At 39.1% G+C, this 19,844-nt stretch overlaps 1 long non-coding RNA gene across 1 annotated transcript; it reads right to left on the reverse strand.

The window, feature by feature from the left end:
* Positions 1–113: 113 nt before the first annotated feature.
* LOC122047879 lies at positions 114–17,083 on the reverse strand. Its single transcript, XR_006130676.1, has 3 exons — positions 17,060–17,083; positions 217–280; positions 114–141 (listed from the first exon to the last, which is right to left on the reverse strand). It is a non-coding gene; the product is annotated as an uncharacterized LOC122047879 (long non-coding RNA).
* Between the last annotated feature and the right edge of the window lie 2,761 nt (positions 17,084–19,844).

Below are 19,844 nucleotides of genomic sequence, written 5' to 3' on the forward strand. Positions count from 1 at the left end.
TGACTACCCACGAGAAGGTCCTGACGGTGACTGGCCATGTGAAGGTCCTGCCTGAGGGGAAGGCGTAGGTACCATCCTATCAGATGGTGAATCAGTCTGGCCAATGCTTGAACGGTGTCGTCTATGGCGTGCCCGTCGAAACTGCCAACCAAAAATCAAAATTAGAATAAAAGAAATAAAAACTTAATGCTTGCTGAAGAAATATGAAAAACTTACAATATCCATAATATAAAAGTCAGAGAGCGAGAATCTGCAGTGATAATGTCTCACCTCTAATGACCTATAGAAAAAAAAAATAGCACACATATAACATATATAAATTTAACAATGAGATATTATATAGACAACTAATTAAACTATGAATTTTATAAATTTACAGATTAAAATTAAATATAAAAAAAAAACTTATCGTACAAGTTAAAAATCAAAGTTGTCGTCATCCTCCTCGTCCTCGTCCTCGTCCTCGTCCTCGTAGTCGTCGTCGTCGTCCTCCTCCTCCTCATCATCATCATCAACCTCATGAAATTCACTGGCATCCACCTTTATCACTACTCTGTTGGGATCTCGTAATGTTGGAATAATATATTCCTCGGTCTGAAATGTATTTACAACCTCCTCTTGTTAATATGTAATGTCTTCCCAATGTTCCTCTATTTTTTTCCGTGCTTTAGTTTTACAAACAACCCACCAATCAATTTTATCACATTTTAATCTAGGATATGAAGCATAGAACACTTGAATCGCTTGTTGTGCCAAAACAAAAGGTTCATATCTCTTATATAATCTTTTATGATTTATTTCAACCAAATTATAACGTGGATGCACCTTCATCCCTCTGATAGGATCAAACCAGCGACACATAAATAAGATAACTCGCATTTCTGGACCAAGGTATTCTATCTCTATAATTTCATACAGTAAACCATAAAAATCATTGCTTATACCTCCATTATTGGATGACTGAACACATACCCCACTATTCATTGTAGTCTTCCCTTTTCCATATTCTTGAGTATGAAAATTATATCCATTTATGAAATATGCTGGCCAAGTGCGTACCATTGCTTTTGGACCCCAAGATAGATGAAATAACATTTGATGTTCGAGGTGATCTTGATTATCATAAACCTAAACTCAAATGAATATGTTATTCATTTAAAAGTTAAAATATACTATACCAATACGGTAAATTAGAATACAAGGTAAAAATTACTTACATATAATTTGAACCAAGGTGCAAATTCTTGATCGCAGAAACGATCAAACTCTAGTGTTGGCATATCATAATACAAATTTTGAAAAATCCTATCATAAAAAAATTAAATTATAACACCAAAAAGTTACGATAAAAAAAAATAGGAAAGATATACTAACTCGAAATATGGTGATACTTCTAGACAATTAAGTAAAACATATGTCTGGGCTGCTCGCCATTCTTGATCAGTTAAATATCTTTGCTTACATTGTCCACTCGGTCGACCAAGATAATTAAAAATTGAGAATATGTTCGTATTGGGATCAATAGTGTTGGTGCAATATCCCTTAGGTCAAGGTTGACCTGGTTGACCAAGTTTGAGTCTTGGTTTGGGTTTCGATGTTTGACAATACAAGACTTCGATGATATGGACAAGTGCAGGTGCAATTGTTTATGTGTGGAGATTGTGATGGAGAGTCAAGTAGGTCAAGGTTGACCGGATACTTGATTGGAAAATCCTGGTGAGTGAAGCCAGGTGAAAGACCTAGTGAGTGAAGTTAGGTGAAAGACCTAGTGAGTGAAGTTAGGTGAAAGTCCTGGTGAGTGAAGCCAGGTGAAAGACCTAGTGAGTGAAACTAGGCAATGAGGAAATCCTAGTGAGTGAAGCTAGGTGAAAGTCCTGGTGAGTGAAGCCAGGCAGAGGACAATCCTGGTGAGTGAAGCCAGGTGAAAGACCTAGTGAGTGAAGCTAGGCAATGAGGAAATCCTAGTGAGTGAAGCTAGGTGAAAGTCCTGGTGAGTGAAGCCAGGCAGAGGAAAATCCTGGTGAGTGAAGCCAGGTGAAAATCCTAGTGAGTAAAGCTAGATGAAAGACCTGGTGAGTGAAGCAAGGCAGAAGGGAAGTCCTGGTGAGTGAAGCCAGGCACGGGGAAATCCAGATGGGTCAAGGTTGACCAGACATCTGGTGAAAGTCCAACTAGGTCAAAGGGATTGACCAGACACTTGGTGAGAGAGTCCTAGCTGGTCAAGGGTGATCGGATGCTAGGTTTTATATACTAACAAGTCATGGTTGACTGGATGTTGGTTTAGGGGGCTTTGGACTTGGTTTTGGGCAAAAACCAACAGCAGGAACGATCAGCCGATCGATTGGCTGGAGCCCAATCGATCGGCCGATCAATTGGGGAGTCCCCGCGAGAAGCCTTCGTCCCAATCGATCAGTGGATCGATTGGGAGGCAGTCGCGAGCGCATAGAAGTCTGCTGGATCGATCGACTGATTGATCCAGAGGTCCCAATCGATCAGTGGATCGATTGGGAAGTTGCGATTTGTCGCGATAAGCCCTGGATCGGTCGGCCGATCGATCCAGGCAAATTCTCAGAGCACAGAGGTGCTCTAGATTGATCGGTTGATCGATCCAAAGCCTCCTCGATCAATTGGGACAATCCAATTGATCAGGATTCGACCGTTGTGTCGTATTTAGGTTGCTGGCGAGCGTCTTCTTCAGGACAACCTACACGATTCATCTCCGATCCTTTTCTGCGCTTTCAGCTCTTCTCCACAAGGTTCTCACCGCCAGTTCTTGAAGGTTCTTGGAGATGTTCCAAGTTAAGAGGCGGATCTATAGCTAGAGGAAGAAAGCTAGGGTTAGAGTTTTCTATACTCATTGTAAGCTTTTGCTTGTATTTGTGTATCCTTTCCCTTTCTTCTTGTAGTGTGAACTTGTAGGGCTTCTGCGCCTTCGAGTTTATTAGTGGAGGTGTGTGTGAGTGTGTGGATCCTTGGACTAGTCACCTCCTTTGGAGGTGGATACCAAGTAAATCTACTTATTGGCGTTGTGTGTGTTGTTTCTTGTATATTTCCGCTGCACATCTTTGAAGAAACAAGCAACGCTGACCACGAGCACGTGACGAGCTATTCACCCCCCCCTCTTGCTACATTTCGGTCCCAACAATTGGTATCAGAGCGAGGTCACTTTTCACCGGAATCATCGCCGGAAGGGGCAAACATAACAAGAAGAGCTAGAGGGTGAAGAAGTTGGAGCAAAATTATTAAAGTCAAAGAATTCAAGAAGCTCAACTTCAAGATGCAATTCCAAGATGGACTTGGATTTGACACAAGGGTGACTCCACTGTACACATCTACAAGCTTCGATCTTTCGAAATCAAGGATAGAAAACTTCTTAATGGTAGAGATAGAGCAATGGTTTGCTCTTATGGAAGGCTTCGAAGCTCCAACGAATTCAAAGGGCAAAGTTCTCAAGAGGAGCAAATGGAGCCCGGAGCAAGTCCAAAGGTGCGAAGCAAATGACAAGGTAACCAAATTATTGGTTAATTTATTGTCTAGCACAATTCTATGCAAAATTGGACAATAAGAAGATGCCAAAGAGCTTTGGAGCAAGTTGGCTAAGCTCCATGAAGAACCCTCCACTGTACCGAATCAAGAGGAATTCAAAGAGGGCGACTCATTGGAGCAAGACCAAGAGGAGGACTCCGAAGTTGAGAGATGCTCAACTTCCGAAGAAGAAGTCCAAGAAGAAGCTTCATCTTCGAGGGAATGCAATGAAGGGAACAAGGAGGGAGCATACTCCTTGTTCCATGTACAAGATGATGAAGCCTCCACCTCTAGGATTGAGGGGGAGTGTAGATCATCGACCCCTGAGCAAGAAGAAGTTTCTATATCCGGGGCAAATGGAGAAGAAGAGGATAAAGTAGCTTCCACCTCCACAAGTCGAGACAAATCAATTGGAGGAGTATCAAGTTCGGATCATGAGGAAGTTTCTACCTCCGGATCAAAAGGAGAAGATGCCACTCCTACAAGCAAAGGTATAACAATTTCAATAGAAAATAACAAAAATCATATCATTTACTTTGAGTGTAGGGAAAAAGGGCATTACAAAAGCAAATGCCCTAAGTTGGCCAAGAAGAAGGGCCAAGTGGCACAAAAGAGCAAGGAGAAGCCCAAGGAGACCATCCCCAATACAAAGAAGAGCAAGGAGCACATTGTGTGCTTCTCTTGCAATCAAAACGGGCATTACCGAAGTCAATGCCCTAAGGGGAAGAAGGCGGTCAAGGCTCAAGGAGGAAGCTCAACTCAAGGGGGAGCCTCCAAGGTAAAAAGGAAGGTATCATTCATTGAGCCTATCCCCGTAAATAATGGTAAAAACGCATGATAGTTCTAATTTATATCATTTCAATGCTATTTACCATGAAAATAGGAGGCATGATAAAGTTAAGGAAAATCATGTAGCTTTTCATGCTAAAATCTCTCAACCTAGGTTTAGAAAGGTAGATAGGAATTTAGGCAAGAACCCTAAGGATTCTAGGTATTTGCTTAAGAAAAAGAAAAGTCATGATTTTAGTGAAAAATCTATGGTTGAGGGATTATGGAAGGAAAATCAAGTCTTGAGGTCAAGACTTGATAAATTAGAGAAGACCCTTAGAAAAATCAAAAATGAAACACAAGGGTCTAAGGGTAAAAATCTAGGGCTAGGAGTATCAAAGTCATCCAATGGCCATAGAGGTTTGGGATACAAACCAAAGGCCAAGAAGGATGTAATTTCCTATCATAGGGTTCCATATAGCTATGGAACTAACTCTAAGTCTAAGGGTCAAGTCAAGGATACAAGGGAAATTATCCCTAGAAGTATCTTTGCAACAACAAATGTGACTAAAACTTCTAAGAAGTCAAAGAAAGTCACTAAGAAGGTCACAAGGGAAGAAATCCCCAGAGTTGACCTAGAAAAGGTAACCAAGGCTTTTAAGAAGCCAAACAAGGTCACTAGGAAGGTATCTAGGGAAGTTATCCCTAGTGAATACCTAGAGCATTCAAGGTGCACCAATAGGTTTTGGGTTTCTAGGAGCATTTTCTCTACCCCATAGATGGGTTGGAGAGTGGCAACTCTAAGAAGAAGGGTAGTTAACCCAACTTTGAAGAAATTAACACTCAAGGAGCATTTTCAAGGTTATTATTAACCTTTGAAAATGAAAAGGATAAAGGGTTTACTCTTGGAAAGAGTAAAATGTGTCATATTTTGAGAAATTGGATGAAATTTTAAATGACACAATTTGAGAAAATCATAAGAACTACCAAGTTGGGATTTTAGTATGTTCATAGGAAATTAAAGGCAAGTTATGCCTTAACTTAAAGTGGTTACTCTTTCAAAGAGTAAATTGTGCCAAAATTTGAGGAATATGTTTAATTTAAAGTGGCACAAATTAGGAAAAGCAAAAGAAATGTCAAATTTGGCCTTTGACATTTTCTTGAAATATAAGGGGCAATCTAGGTTTAAATTTTTAGGTTAGCTAAGGTTTAAGGATACTTAGATAGGTAATCTAGGTATTTTATCTATGCTAACTTGTCATGTTTTGCTTGCCCATCAAATGCATGACATCATATTTATTTATTTGTGTTTGCACTCATGCTTTATTATGAAAAACACAAAAATACCATGTCATGTCATACATACATCATGTAGTTATAGAAATTTTCTTTTGAAAATTATTTCTTTTTGATGTATGTCATAGCATTATCATGCATTATGTTTATTTCCTTAAAATTAAGGACAAATGACATTTATCAACAGGTGGTATCAACAAGTGACATCCTAGGTGGATGTTCAATATCCACAAAATGCCTAGATAGATATACATGATCCCTAGATTAGGGCAAAACCAAATTTTACATCTCATAAAGACCCATAAGGTGACTTGTATGTGTTTTAGTGCACATTAGATACAAGTGAGATGTTAGGATGATGAACAAAACTCAAGATGTTGATTTAGTGCATTCTTTTGAGTTTTAAGGTCATCAAAACACATAGTTGTGTGCTTTCCCATCATTGGGAAAGCTAATGTACAAGTCATGTGCATTAAGCCCAAGGAATATGGTGGGATATTGGTTTTAAAAATCATTTTAAATACTTTTGGAAAACCTTGATGAAGGCTATCTTTTGATAGTAATCATCATTGAATAATTGAGCACAAACTTGAAGAAAACACTAAAGTTTTTACAAGTTTTCAAGTTTGTGTCAATCTTTGAAAATATGAAGTATTTTCTTAGAAAACTATTTTTTTCATGATAATATATGCCCTAAATAGTGTTTACACAAATTTTTATGATTTTTGGAATTTTATAGAATTTTCTAGGGGTTTCTGAAATTGGCTGAAATTGAATTTCATCAATTTCAGGTCTCCAATCGATCACCCGATCGATTAGAGTGCCTCAATCGATCAACCGATCGATTGAGAAGGCCATTCTTGCGAGCAGAAGCTCGCTGGATCGATCAGTCGATCGATCCAGACTGACTGAATCGATCAGTGGATCGATTCAAGGCAGTTAAATCGATTGGGACTCAACTCCAATCGATTGAGGAAGCTGATTTTGGCTGAGAAAGCTTGATTTCAGCATTCCAAACCAAGTTTAGTCTAGGAAACCATTCCTAACCCCTCAAAATACATTTGTATACATAAAAAGGGTGTTTTCATGTTGAATACAAGGATGGATTGGTTGAGAAAGACTAAATTGAAGTGTAGGTTGAGGTTTGGTTTCAATATTGAATTTTTGAACCTCAAAACTTCTAAATTTGGGTTTCCTAAAGGTTTAGGGATTTCAAGTCATTGTTGGTGCAATGATAGAAGTCACAACCATGTCTTTAGGGGGAGTTACTCTTTAAGGACATGAAAACTAAATTTTCATACACCTTGGAAGGTGGTTAACCTTCTGTAGTAAAGATGCTCAAGGTTGAGCATTGGATTAAAATAGAGAGTGGATATCTTCATTGTTTAAGTTAAAAATGCTCAAGGATGGGCATTTGTCTACATTGGGGGAGAATGAAGGGTTATTGGACCTTGTTAATTCTCAAGGGCGAGCATTGATGATAATGAAGGGTATGAGACCTTCATTATCGTGTTGATCACAACGAGTGAAGTTGTGAACAACGATGAGCAACTCTTCAGGGGGAGAGTCTCAAAGGGGAGAGTTTTCAACAAGTGAATTTGTTGATGTGTGCAAATAGGGGGAGAATGTAAGGTTTAAGTTAGGCCTTCATTATCTAAGAGGGAGTTTGCCTTCTTAGTGGGAGAATGTAGGGTTTAACTTACGCCTTCATTACCTAGTGGCATGAAGGAAGTTGAGGCTATGGGAATTAGCCTAACTTAAATGAGGTATTGTCAAACATCAAAAAGAGGGAGATTGTTGGTGCAATATCCCTCAGGTCAATGTTGACCTGGTTGACCAAGCTTGAGTCTTGGTTTGGGTTTCGATGTTTGATAATACAAGACTTCGATGATATGGACAAGTGCAGGTGCAATTGTTCATGTGTGGAGATTGTGATGGAGAGTCAAGTAGGTCAAGGTTGACTGGATACTTGACTGGAAAATCCTGGTGAGTGAAGCCAGGTGAAAGACCTAGTGAGTGAAGCTAGGCAATGAGGAAATCCTAGTGAGTGAAGCTAGGTAAAAGTCCTGGTGAGTGAAGCCAGGCAGAGGAAAATCCTGGTGAGTGAAGTCAGGTGAAAGACCTAGTGAGTGAAGCTAGGCAATGAGGAAATCCTAGTGAGTGAAGCTAGGTGAAAGTCCTGGTGAGTGAAGCCAGATAGAGGAAAATCCTGGTGAGTGAAGCCAGGTGAAAATCCTAGTGAGTAAAGCTAGGTGAAAGACATGGTGAGTGAAGCTAGGCAGAAGGGAAGTCCTGGTGAGTGAAGCCAGGCACGGGGAAATTCAGATGGGTCAAGGTTGACCAGACATCTGGTGAAAGTCCAAGTAGGTCAAAGGGATTGACCAGACACTTGGTGAGAGAGTCCTAGCTGGTCAAGGGTGACCGGATGCTAGGTTTTATATACCAACAAGTCATGGTTGACTAGATATTGGTTTAGGGGGCTTTGGACTTGGTTTTGGGCAAAAACCAACAGCTGGATCGATCAGCCGATCGATTGGCTGGAGCCCAATCGATCGACCGATCAATTGGGGAGTCCCCGTGAGAAGCCTTCGTCCCAATCGATTAGTGGATCAATTGGGAGGCAGTCGCGAGCGCATAGAAGCCTGCTGGATCGATCGACTGATTGATCCAGAGGTCCCATTCGATCAGTGGATCGATTGGGAAGTTGCGATTTATCGCGATAAGCCCTGGATCGATCGGCCGATCGATCCAGGCAAATTCTTAGAGCACAGAGGTGCTCTGGATCGATCGGTTGATCGATCCAAAGCCTCCCCGATTAATTGGGACAATCCAATCGATCAGGATTCGACCGTTGTGTCATATTTAGGTTGTTGGCGAGCGTCTTCTTCAGGACAACTTACACGATTCATCTCCGATCCTTTTCTGCGCTTTCAGCTCTTCTCCACAGGGTTCTCACCGCCAGTTCTTGAAGGTTCTTGGAGATGTTCCAAGTTAAGAGGCGGATCTATAGCTAGAGGAAGAAAGCTAGGGTTAGAGTTTTCTATACTCATTGTAAGCTTTTGCTTGTATTTGTGTATCCTTTCCCTTTCTTCGTGTAGTGTGAACTTGTAGGGCTTCTCCGCCTTCGGCAGTTACCGAAAAGGAGTGTTTATTAGTGGAGGTGTGTGTGAGTGTGTGGATCCTTGGACTAGTCACCTCCTTTGGAGGTGGATACCAAGTAAATCTACTTGTTAGCGTTGTGTGTGTTGTTTCTTGTATATTTTCGCTGCACATCTTTGAAGAAACAAGCAACGCCGACCACGAGCACGCGACGAGCTATTCACAAGACATGGTGAGTGAAGCAAAGCAGAAGGGAGGTCCTGGTGAGTGAAGTCAGGCACGGGGAAATCCATATGGGTCAAGGTTGACCAGACATCTGGTGAAAGTCCAAGTAGGTCAAAGGGATTGACCAGACACTTGGTGAGAGAGTCCTAGCTGGTCAAGGGTGGCCGGATGCTAGGTTTTATATACCAACAAGTCATGATTGATTGGATGTTGGTTTAGGGGGCTTTGGACTTGGTTTTGGGTAAAAACCAGCAGCTGGATCGATCAGCCGATCGATTGGCTGGAGCTCAATCGATCGACCGATCAATTGGGGAGTCCCCGCGAGAAGCCTTCGTCCCAATCGATCAGTGGATCGATTGGGAGGCAGTCACGAGCGCGCAAAAGCCTGCTGGATCGATCGATTGATCGATCCAGAGGTCCCAATCGATCAGTGGATCGATTGGGAAGCTGCGATTTGTCGCGATAAGCCTTGGATCGATCGGTCGATCGATCCAGGCAAATTCTCAGAGCACAGAGGCTCTCTGGATTGATCGGTTGATCGATCCAAAGCCTCCCCAATCGATTGGGAGCAATCCAATCGATCGGGATTCGATCGTTATGTCGTATTTAGGTTGCTGGCGAGCGTCTTCTTCAGGACAACCTACACGATTCATCTCCGATCCTTTTCTGCGCTTTCAGCTCTTCTCCACAGGGTTCTCACCGCTAGTTCTTAAAGGTTCTTGGAGGTGTTCCAAGTCAAGAGGCGGATCTACAGCTAGAGGAAGAAAGCTAGGGTTAGAGTTTTCTATACTCATTGTAAGCTTTTGCTTGTATTTGTGTATCCTTTCCCTTTCTTCTTGTAGTGTGAACTTGTAGGGCTTCTCCGCCTTCGGTAGTTACCGAAAAGGAGTGTTTATTAGTGGAGGTGTGTGTGAGTGTGTGGATCCTTGGACTAGTCACCTCCTTTGGAGGTGGATACCAAGTAAATCTACTTGTTAGCGTTGTGTGTGTTGTTTCTTGTATATTTTCGCTGCACATCTTTGAAGAAACAAGCAACGCCGACCACGAGCACGCGACGAGCTATTCACCCCCTCCCCCCTCTAGCTACATTTCGGTCCCAACAAATAGGACCTTCATCATTTCTTCCAGGTCTCCGTCTTTTGGTCTGAATGTGAGGCTCAAAATAATACGATGCAAAAGTTGTTACTTCCTCCACAATGTATGCATTAACAATAGAGGCTTCAACATGTGCCTTATTTTTTACATTTTTCTTCAAATGATATAAAAATCTGATTGAAATATAGCAATTTGTATTAGATGAATATATATAAAAAAAGTTATAAATTTACAACACATTAATAATGAAGTATATAAGATAAAACAAAATATACCTTTCAAATAGATACATCCATCGAAAATGGACTGGTCCTCCAACTTTGGCCTCGTATGGCAAGTGAACCAAAAGATGTTCCATTGAATCAAAAAATGAAGGTGGAAAGATTCTTTCTAAATTATACAAAATAATTGGAATGTCTCTTTCTAACTTCTCCATCTGTGAATATCTTAAAACTGTTGAGCAAATATCATGAAGGAAAATGCTTAACTCCGTAATTGTACCTCATACAAAATTTGGTAAGAGTTCCTTAAAAGCAATTGGAATAAGTCTTTCCATAAATATATGACAATCGTGACTTTTCAAACCAATCAATTTGAATTCCTTCATATCGATGCATCTCCCAAGATTAGAGACATACCCATCAGGAAATCTCAATGATTTCAACCATTCACAAACAACACGTCTCTGTTCTTTATTCAATGTATAAATTGCCTTTGGTTTTGGTCCCCTACTATTTTCATCCACATCAAGAGTGGGGCGTTTATAAATTAGTCGCATATCTTTTCTTGCATTCAAATTATCTTTTGTTTTTTCGGCGATATCCATCACTGTATTTATGAGATTATCAAAAACATTTTTCTCAATATGCATTACATCCATATTATGATGAATTAAATTACTATACCAATAAGGTAAATCCCAAAATATACTCCGTTTAGTCCATTTATGAGTGCTTCCATATTCATATGTTGTACCATATGGTTCTTCAATAACAGATGGAAAGTGACACACTCTATACCAAATATCTTGATCTGTCAATCTTAATGGCGGAGGTGTTCTTTCAATTCTATTCCTAGTGAACTCATCTTTATTCCTTATGAAATTATGATTTAATGGTAAAAATTATCTATGACAATCAAAATAACTCGACTTTTTCCCATATTTCAATCTGATCGACTTTGATCTCTCCATACATATTGGACAACCTAAGATTCCCGTAGTACTCCAACCAGATAGCATACCATAAGCTGGAAAGTCATTAATGGTCCAAAGAAGAGCAGCCTTTATAACAAACATCTGATTAGTATGAACGTCATATGTAGGAAACCCTTCATCCCATAGTTGTTTTAGCTCTGCAATCAGTGGCTGCATATAAACATCTATTAACTTCTTTGGATTTTACGGGCCAGGCACAACTAATGTTAAAAACATATACGGTGTTTTCATGCACATCCCAGGCGGAAGATTATATGAAGTTAATATAACTGGCCAACAAGAATACTATCTTCCTGATTTACTAAATGGAGCAAAACCATTAGCACAAAGATCTAATCGAATGTTTCGAGTCTCCTTCGCAAATTTAGGATATGTTCTATCAAAAATTTTCCATTCCTCTGCATCTGATGGATGACACATTAATCCCTCCTCTGTTCGATGACTTGCATGCCAAGTCATGTGTTCAGCAGTGGTCTTTGATGCATAAAGCCTTTGTAACCTAGGAGTTAATGGCAAATAAAATAACTGACTATATGATTTACGTCGTTGTTGACTCCTTCTAGAGATCTTGTACCTATCTTGATTACAGAATCTACAAACATTTGCATATGCATCATCTCCCCAATATAGCATACAACCATCTCTGCAAACATCAATTCTTTCCACCGGAAGACCTAATTCTTTCGTAAGTTTTTTCATACTGTAAAAATCATTAGGTAGTATATTATCTTGGGGCAATGCCTCTTCAACAGCTTGAACAAACTTATTGAAATTATCTTCCAACAAATTAGACTCTGCCTTGATATTCAACAGTCTTGCGGTGAATGATAATTTAGTATGATTGTCATAACCAGTCCATAAAGGTTCATCTGCAGCACTTAACACTTCCTGAAATTTAAGATATGTTTCATTATTCACAATTTCATCAACACCTGGTACTTGTACCTCTTCTAATGGTGATGCATATGTTGTAAATGTAACGACCACCCTTCTTACTATACTACTCTCTAAGAATGACCGTTACTTAACTACTAACTCTACTTAATCGGTATGATCGAAACCATAAGAAATCCCTACCAAAAAATTTTGGCAGACTCTCCCCTGTACCGGTGACCTTAAACTGAGATACAAACATAATATACATCAACCACAGGTGGCTGGAACATATATCAAACATCCACGCAGTTAAATAAGTATCAAACACTACTCATACATACTTACTATACTGAATTCATCTTAGCATACTATTTAAAACAATCTCAAATGACATGGAACTCAAAATACATTCTCAATGTTTATTAATCACTACAATGCGGAAAACTCAACAACATCCCAAGTCTCTCCCATAGTCCTGGCATCACACACCATCCGCACCTCCTCCTCGTCTTCCTTTATCTGCAGTAAGAGGAAATGCAAACTATAAGCAAAATGCTTAGTAAGCACTATCTAACTCACAAAATCTCGATATGCATGTGAATATACTGAAAACTAAAACTGAATGCTCAAAAGGAAAACTACTCATGCTCATCTACTAGTAAAAGAAACAAACATACTGAAATGCTAAACATGTAAAGCTACTCATGCTCTTCTAATAGCAAAGAACAGTAAGCTAATCTAAATAACATGCTAGCATAAAAGAAAACTCAACTTGCTGATTTTAAAACAAAGTGAAACTTATTTCATTTGTTCTAAACTTATTCTTTATTTCACTTGTTTAAAACTTATTCTTTAATACTTTATACTTAGGTAAAACTTTTTTTACTTGTTCAAAAACTTATACTTATAATACTTCAAAATAGTAATCAACTTCTCTTGGGCCCAGACTTTGTACCATCTTATGCACGTTCCCTAATAGGTTGGGGTAGCGAGCCACCAATCCTAAAAGAGCAGACCTCGGTCTACCAGGACCAAAACCTCAGAATTGGACACCTGGATTTGTTTAACGACAACCTCGGAAGTCGGGTACTAGCCTCTTCAAAGTAAAATATCTTAATTACTTCTTCTTTAAATGTCTTGACATTTTAATAAGCACCTTGTGTGCCAAAATCCCTAAAGTCTTGACTTTGGGATCTACTTAAGGCCTTGGCCTTCTTCTTTCTTTTCTTTATCTTTCTTATTTAATACTTTTAAAAGAATACTTCTTTAAAAAGAAACTGAAATGTTTAAGCAAATTCTAACTTTGAAATGCTTAAACCAAAAATCTGCTTACTAAAGAAACTAAATACTTAAAGCAAATCTACACTACAATGCTTAACAGAAATCTGCATTGCAATGTTAAATCAAAATCTGCACACTAATGCTTAATAAAATCTGCACTAATGCTTAACAGAAATCTGTACTAAATTGCTAATCTACACCACTAAACAACTTAACACTGCATGTTAAAGAATTAATAACAAAATGGGTCTAACAGTAGGTTAATCAATTAATAACGCAAGGTCTAGATAAGCTCATTTCTTCTTCTCAAGTAGATGCCAAATCATCCCTCAATCTAACGCATGATATCTTCTCATTGTCTGTAGCGTAATTTTAGATATTGAATCTCTCTTCTAATTAATTGCTTGTCAAAATATGAATATTGGAATCCAATTCTATCCATTTTCTCAATTGTCCAGTTTGAAAGAGAATTAAGGATGAAGATATTAATCAAGAAGAATGTCATCCTTTAAAGAACAAACCAACTTGAATCTTCATCAAATGTAGTTGTCTATTCTTTTGAAGATCAATCCAGAAAGCATGCCTAAAGACTTCCTCAATTCTGTACAAACACAATCAGAAAGCGTGCCTAAAGACTTCCTCAATTCTGTACAAACACAATCCGAAAGCAAGGAAGGAGGGCTAAATCCCTAGCTACTCAATTCTAAACTACAAGGCTAAAATCTAAGCTACTGTGATGAGATCTTCATTAAAGACTTCCTCAAAACTTATCATATCATGTAAAGAACATATTTAACCCAACAGAACCTCACAAATCTACAAAGGAATATACTTGAAACCTCTTAATCTACACCAGAAATTTCCACAAGCAAGGAAAGAACTAAAATGTTTCTTATCTTCTAATTCTTTTAATATAGAATGTCTTGGCATTTCTTCAAGCACTTGGCGTGCTGCTGATCCCAAATTCTAAAATTTAGAGATCATATCAAGACCTTGGTCTTTTCTTACTTATAGCTACTCATAATCCTCAGAAACTAAGGCTATCTGTTCATGATACATGTATAAATAACAAAAATCAGAACTTATGGTTTACTGAAAATTCTGGAACTGAAACCCACTGAAAAATCCGAATCTGAATTGCTTAAATTACACGATAAGGAGACCAAAAACTGCAGGTTAACACAAGAAAACAACAACATATCTAACAACATGGTTAACACAAGTTACTCCCACATAGAATTCCATAGGGAATCAAAAATTCTGCACTTCTACTAATTATAGAACACGCCTACTGCCAAACAAAAGAAGTGAATGCTCATTGAAATAAAACTGCACTGCTATAAGAGAAAACTTTCATAAACCTCATTCGTGCATCATCATGACAACTAAACCTCTATAATAGAATTTAAACCAAGCCTTAAAGAATCTAAAACTTGGAAGTTCTACTCTATATATTGAGATTGCAAATTTCTCTAACTTCTAAGGGTAAACATGAAACAACTTGTAATGCACATTGTGATAACTATATAACTTCTAAAATAGAATTTTAGGACTACCCTTATGGATCTGAAATCTACAAGTTCTAAATTTATTGGGAATATAAATAATTATCTAACTTCCACGTAGAGGTGAGGAAGGAACCTAAATCATGGTATCATCTTCTTAAAAACACAAAGGACATAAGGTTCCATAAACATCCCAAATTATCCATATAAATTGACCAATTCCTATTAGACAAAACTTACTAGATCACATATAATCCTACCAATTTATTTCTTTATTTCATAGGACAAGCAAAGCCTCCTTAGCTTTGTCTAGGTCTCTAATAACAAGATCAGTAGCAACTATGCTTGTAAGATTGAGATTAATGGGTTACCAGGAGGCAAGCAACTAAATGTCAATCCACTTTCAAGAACTAAACTAAAAATCTAAAATCTGAACCATTTCCTGCCCATTGTCTAGCAACAAAAACCCAAATCTGTAGGGTTACATATAATCCGATCATGCCCATTAGGGTAGCAAAGAAAACCTAAATTTGAGATGCTGATCATAGGGCTGTAAAATGAAATACTAATCATAAGAGCTGTGGAATGAAATGTTAACGACAAGGGCTGTAGAATCTACATAACATGCTTGATCTACAACATGCTTGCTCTACAAAAATGACAGCATGCTTCAAGAGAAAACCTTCTTTACAGAATGCTTCAAAAACCAAAGAAAGACTCAAGAATCTGAAACCTCAATTCACCGCAGCAAGCTTCGGAAATCATGAACACAAAGATCCGAAACCTCAATTCACAGCAACAAGGGCAGAAAATCTCGGAACTACTCTTACTGCGGTGAGTGAGCAACTTACCATGATTCTTGAATTCAAACCGAAGGAGAAAACCTCTAGGGTTCGCAGAGAACTCGAACTTCCAATCCCTCTTCGTGTCCTCAAGCTTTCCTCGAAGAACCAGCCTCTATTCCGTGAAGATCTCACGGAATTTGCTCTCCGCCGGCCGCCGGAAACGAAGCTAGGGCTTCGTTTGGTTCCGCTCGGGCAGAAACGCCGTCGTCGCATGCGAGGAAGGAGAAGGGAGAAACTAGGTCATGGGAAATAATCAAGCCCTAAGTTCCTCTCTTTATAACTCCAATATTCTATTAACCAACTATGGCTTAAATATATTTCACTTCCTTTCTTACCAAGAAACATCTGCTTGAACACTTGGTCAACCGGAACAACTTAAGGTTCGGTTCTGGTTGGGGTCGCGGGTTTGAAACTCGGCTACAACCATTTTTCTTCCTATTCATTAACTACTGCTTAAATAGAATATTTCTCCTTCTTTAATAAGAAACGCCCGCTGGAACAGTTGGCTAGCTGGATTCGGTTAAGGCTTGGTTCAGGTTCGAGGTCCACGGTTCGAATCTCGACTTGAATATTTTTTTGTCGAAACTTCCTTCGTTTAGTAAAAATCCCAAACGACCTCCAAAAATTGCATAAAAATACTCTAAAAATTTCTAAAACTCTCTAGAATTTTTCTATAGCATTTTTAAATATTTTTAAATTACTTTTGGGACTTGAAATGGAGAAATTCGGGTTGTTACAGTAAACATTTGCTCAACTGTTGGAGGGCAGCTAGAACTGGCACCATGTGATTCATGAATTAAATTCGGAGCCGCTGCATCAAATATCATTCTTTGATATGGATTTAATTGATTATAATAACTTTGATCCCTAGAGACTTGTATGTTGTGTCCATAATAATCCTCATCAGATATGAATGGTTCACCATGACATGTCCAATTATAGTAATTCGGAGTAAAACCAAATCTACAAAGATGCTATGAAACTTTATTAGATGGTAAAAATTTTCCATTATGACACTTTCTGCATGGACATCGTATCTGATTACCATCCATAAACTCAACATTACTAGATGCAAAATTTAAAAACGGTCTCAACCCAGTGATAAACTCATCAGTTAAACCCCCACGATCAGGTAAATTTTTATTATACATCCAACTTCTTTCATTCTGCATGTTGCCTGTTTCAAATAAAATATAGTAATAAAACTCCTAGAACACAAATACTAATGGTCAATATTACGTAGCTCACATACAACTGCAAATAACATATAATAGAGGAAAATAAAAACATATAATCATTATTAAAATATCATGTGTAAAAAAATATACCTAACAAAGGTAAATAAAACCGAACGTCTCTCCTAGCCACGTCAAATCCAAATCTGCACAAACAATAATATTAAATTTACAATAAAATAAAAAAAGTCTAGAAATTATCAAATATAATCTTGGCCCCAACGGCAAGGCACTGACCCCCGGACAGCTGTGCCGCTGTAAGCCACAGACAGCCCACGACCAACCAAGGTCGAGAACAACTAGTCGACATCAAACAATGACCTGCTGATTTACAAACAGAGGTCACCCTTTAAGATATCATAAAAAAATTAAATAATAAATATTATTGGACGAAAAATCTTATTGGATTTTTCAGAAATTTTTAGGAAATTTTCAGGATTTAAACGGAGTTCGTATGACCCATTTTGAGGGGATGGATTCGGGATATAGTGGAGGCCTGTTTGAATACCCCATTTAAGGTGGGAGTTGATGGAAAAATTAACTTAGGGCTTAATTAAATATAACCTAAGTATTTAATTTAAAACCTAATCTCTAAATTCCCAATTTTCTCTCTCGAACCCTTATTCTCTCGCGACCTCTTCTTCCCCGACAACCTCTCTGCCGAAACCTCTTCTCCGGCGATTTTCCTCCTCACCGACGCTGAGCTCGCGATCGCCGGCTACTGGTCGATGTCGCCGGCTGAGTCTCTCTTCTCCTTGTCTGCTCGTGCGTCTCTCCTTCCCTCGCATCTCTGCTCGATGCCGCCAACGCCGATCTCTCCCTCTATCTCGATTTCTCTCATGCGCACGGGCGACCCCGACGCCGACGGGTTCCTTGACAGTCTCGGCCTCACAACGCCGCCTGAGGACCTCATCGGAATCTTGAAGGTGCTAACCAATTTCTTCCTCGTCGGTTCTTTGTGCGCGATGGGCGGCGGTTCGGCATCTAGGGCACGACGTGAAGAGGTTGATGCATATCTATTCCGGCCGATTGAGCCCTTTCTCTTCTCCTCTTCGATCTGCTCACTGGAGGGCAAACTGGATCATCGCTAGAGGAGGTGGATTGTGCGACACCAGTGGTAGGTGATCGAATGAGGTAAGGTTTTGTCGGGTAAATCTGGTGGATTCAAGGTTTCGAGTCTTGTGGATTCCAATTTAGATATCCTGCTGTTTTTGGCTAGGGGAAAGCTTTGGATCAACCTAGTGATGGATTTTCCTTGAGCAGGACTTCATCTTCTCCATTTCTTGTGGCTGTCAGGGCCTTGGGTGAAGAAGTGGAGGGTTGTTGAGGTGAGTTTGGTACTGTGAGTTAGGGTTTCAATAAATCCTTTGCTATATGATTGGATTTATGGATTTAATTTTGGAAGAATTGGCGTAGGTATTCTGTTGTAGCTCCCGGATAGTGGATGGCTGGATGTTAGCTATTGGATTGCTGCCCTACGTCAAGGTAAATGCCTTACACTGATGTATTGCTGGGTTACTCATTTGTAGGTTGCTAAATTAAGTTTTTCTAATGGGTTGTAGGGTTTTGTGCTTGCTTAGTTTATGAGTGGTGTGATGTGGATTGGTTGATATTGTGGATTAAGGATTAAGGTTTTGCCTCTGGTGGTAAGTATTGTTTTGGTTGATATAGATTATTATGTGATCATTTTTAGGAGCATTGGATTGGTTGCTGATTGGATTATCAGATGAGGTAGGTTGATGATGATGTTAGGTTGATGTGGATTTATGATGGAGATTTGATTTTGTGATAGGTTATTGTGGGTTGATATCATTATGAGATGAATTGATATTAGAGAGATGGATTTGTTATTGGATTAAAGGATGTGTTGATTTGGGGGATTAGTTAGAGATCGGATTTGATTGGAGTGAACCTATTGGGTTAGGGATTTTATTTAGCTGTTTAATTCATATGAATTTAGCTAAATAAAATATAAACATATTGATTGCTGCAGGATTTGGATTCGGAACGAGCGTCTCGACGTGGGATTTATCTGACACGGTCGACAGATAAAGGCGGGTATTTCTTCCTTTGCCTCTATGTAGATTTTCTTTGAGCTTAGTGCGTGGTTGTTATTTGACGGATCAGGTTACTTTACCCTATATCGTGTTCGTTTGCTATTTTTTCCTGCTTGATACCTTTGCTTGAGCTTAGAGATGATCTATTTAATTCATATACAGTCTCTACTCTTGATATCTACTCTGTTGTGATTTCACGTGTAGAGTGTGTCTTGTAGGGATTGTCGGGTTGTTGGTATTACCATGCTGATTGAGTATATGATGTTGACTGTACATAGGTGGGGATGTGTTATAGGAGCCATCTTGTTGACCGTGCATTTGCATGTTGTATGTACACACGTATTTGTCATGTACTTTTGGAGGAGTGGTGTTGATTGTATGTTTGGGGTATATACACCTGTCTGTTGTGTTTTTACTGGAGGATACATGTTGATTGTACTTATATTTTTGTGTACATGTGTCTGGTGGGATTATTGGAGATTTTTTTTGGTTGATTATACATGTGTAGTGTGTACATATGTTTGGTGGGATATGTGGATGTATCATGACTATTATACTCTTGTTGGAGGTATTTATGAGGTTTGGGGTGTTGCATGGATGATGATTATATATATATATATATATATCATGTTCATCATTCATTGCATCTGATGACTATTGTCTCCCTTGTGGTTGAGAGAGTCATCGGTTTGGTTTAGCGCCGCACACTCGGTCACTCATGGGTAGTGGTATCTGGAGCAGTTGCGGCTAGTCCTGTCGTGCCACCCGGTCACGAGGTTTAGTGAGATCCGGCATTGTGAGCAGTCAGGGACCCTGATACT

This window comes from Zingiber officinale, chromosome 1B (genome assembly GCF_018446385.1).
Source record: "Zingiber officinale cultivar Zhangliang chromosome 1B, Zo_v1.1, whole genome shotgun sequence".
NCBI classification, from domain to species: Eukaryota; Viridiplantae; Streptophyta; class Magnoliopsida; order Zingiberales; family Zingiberaceae; genus Zingiber; species Zingiber officinale.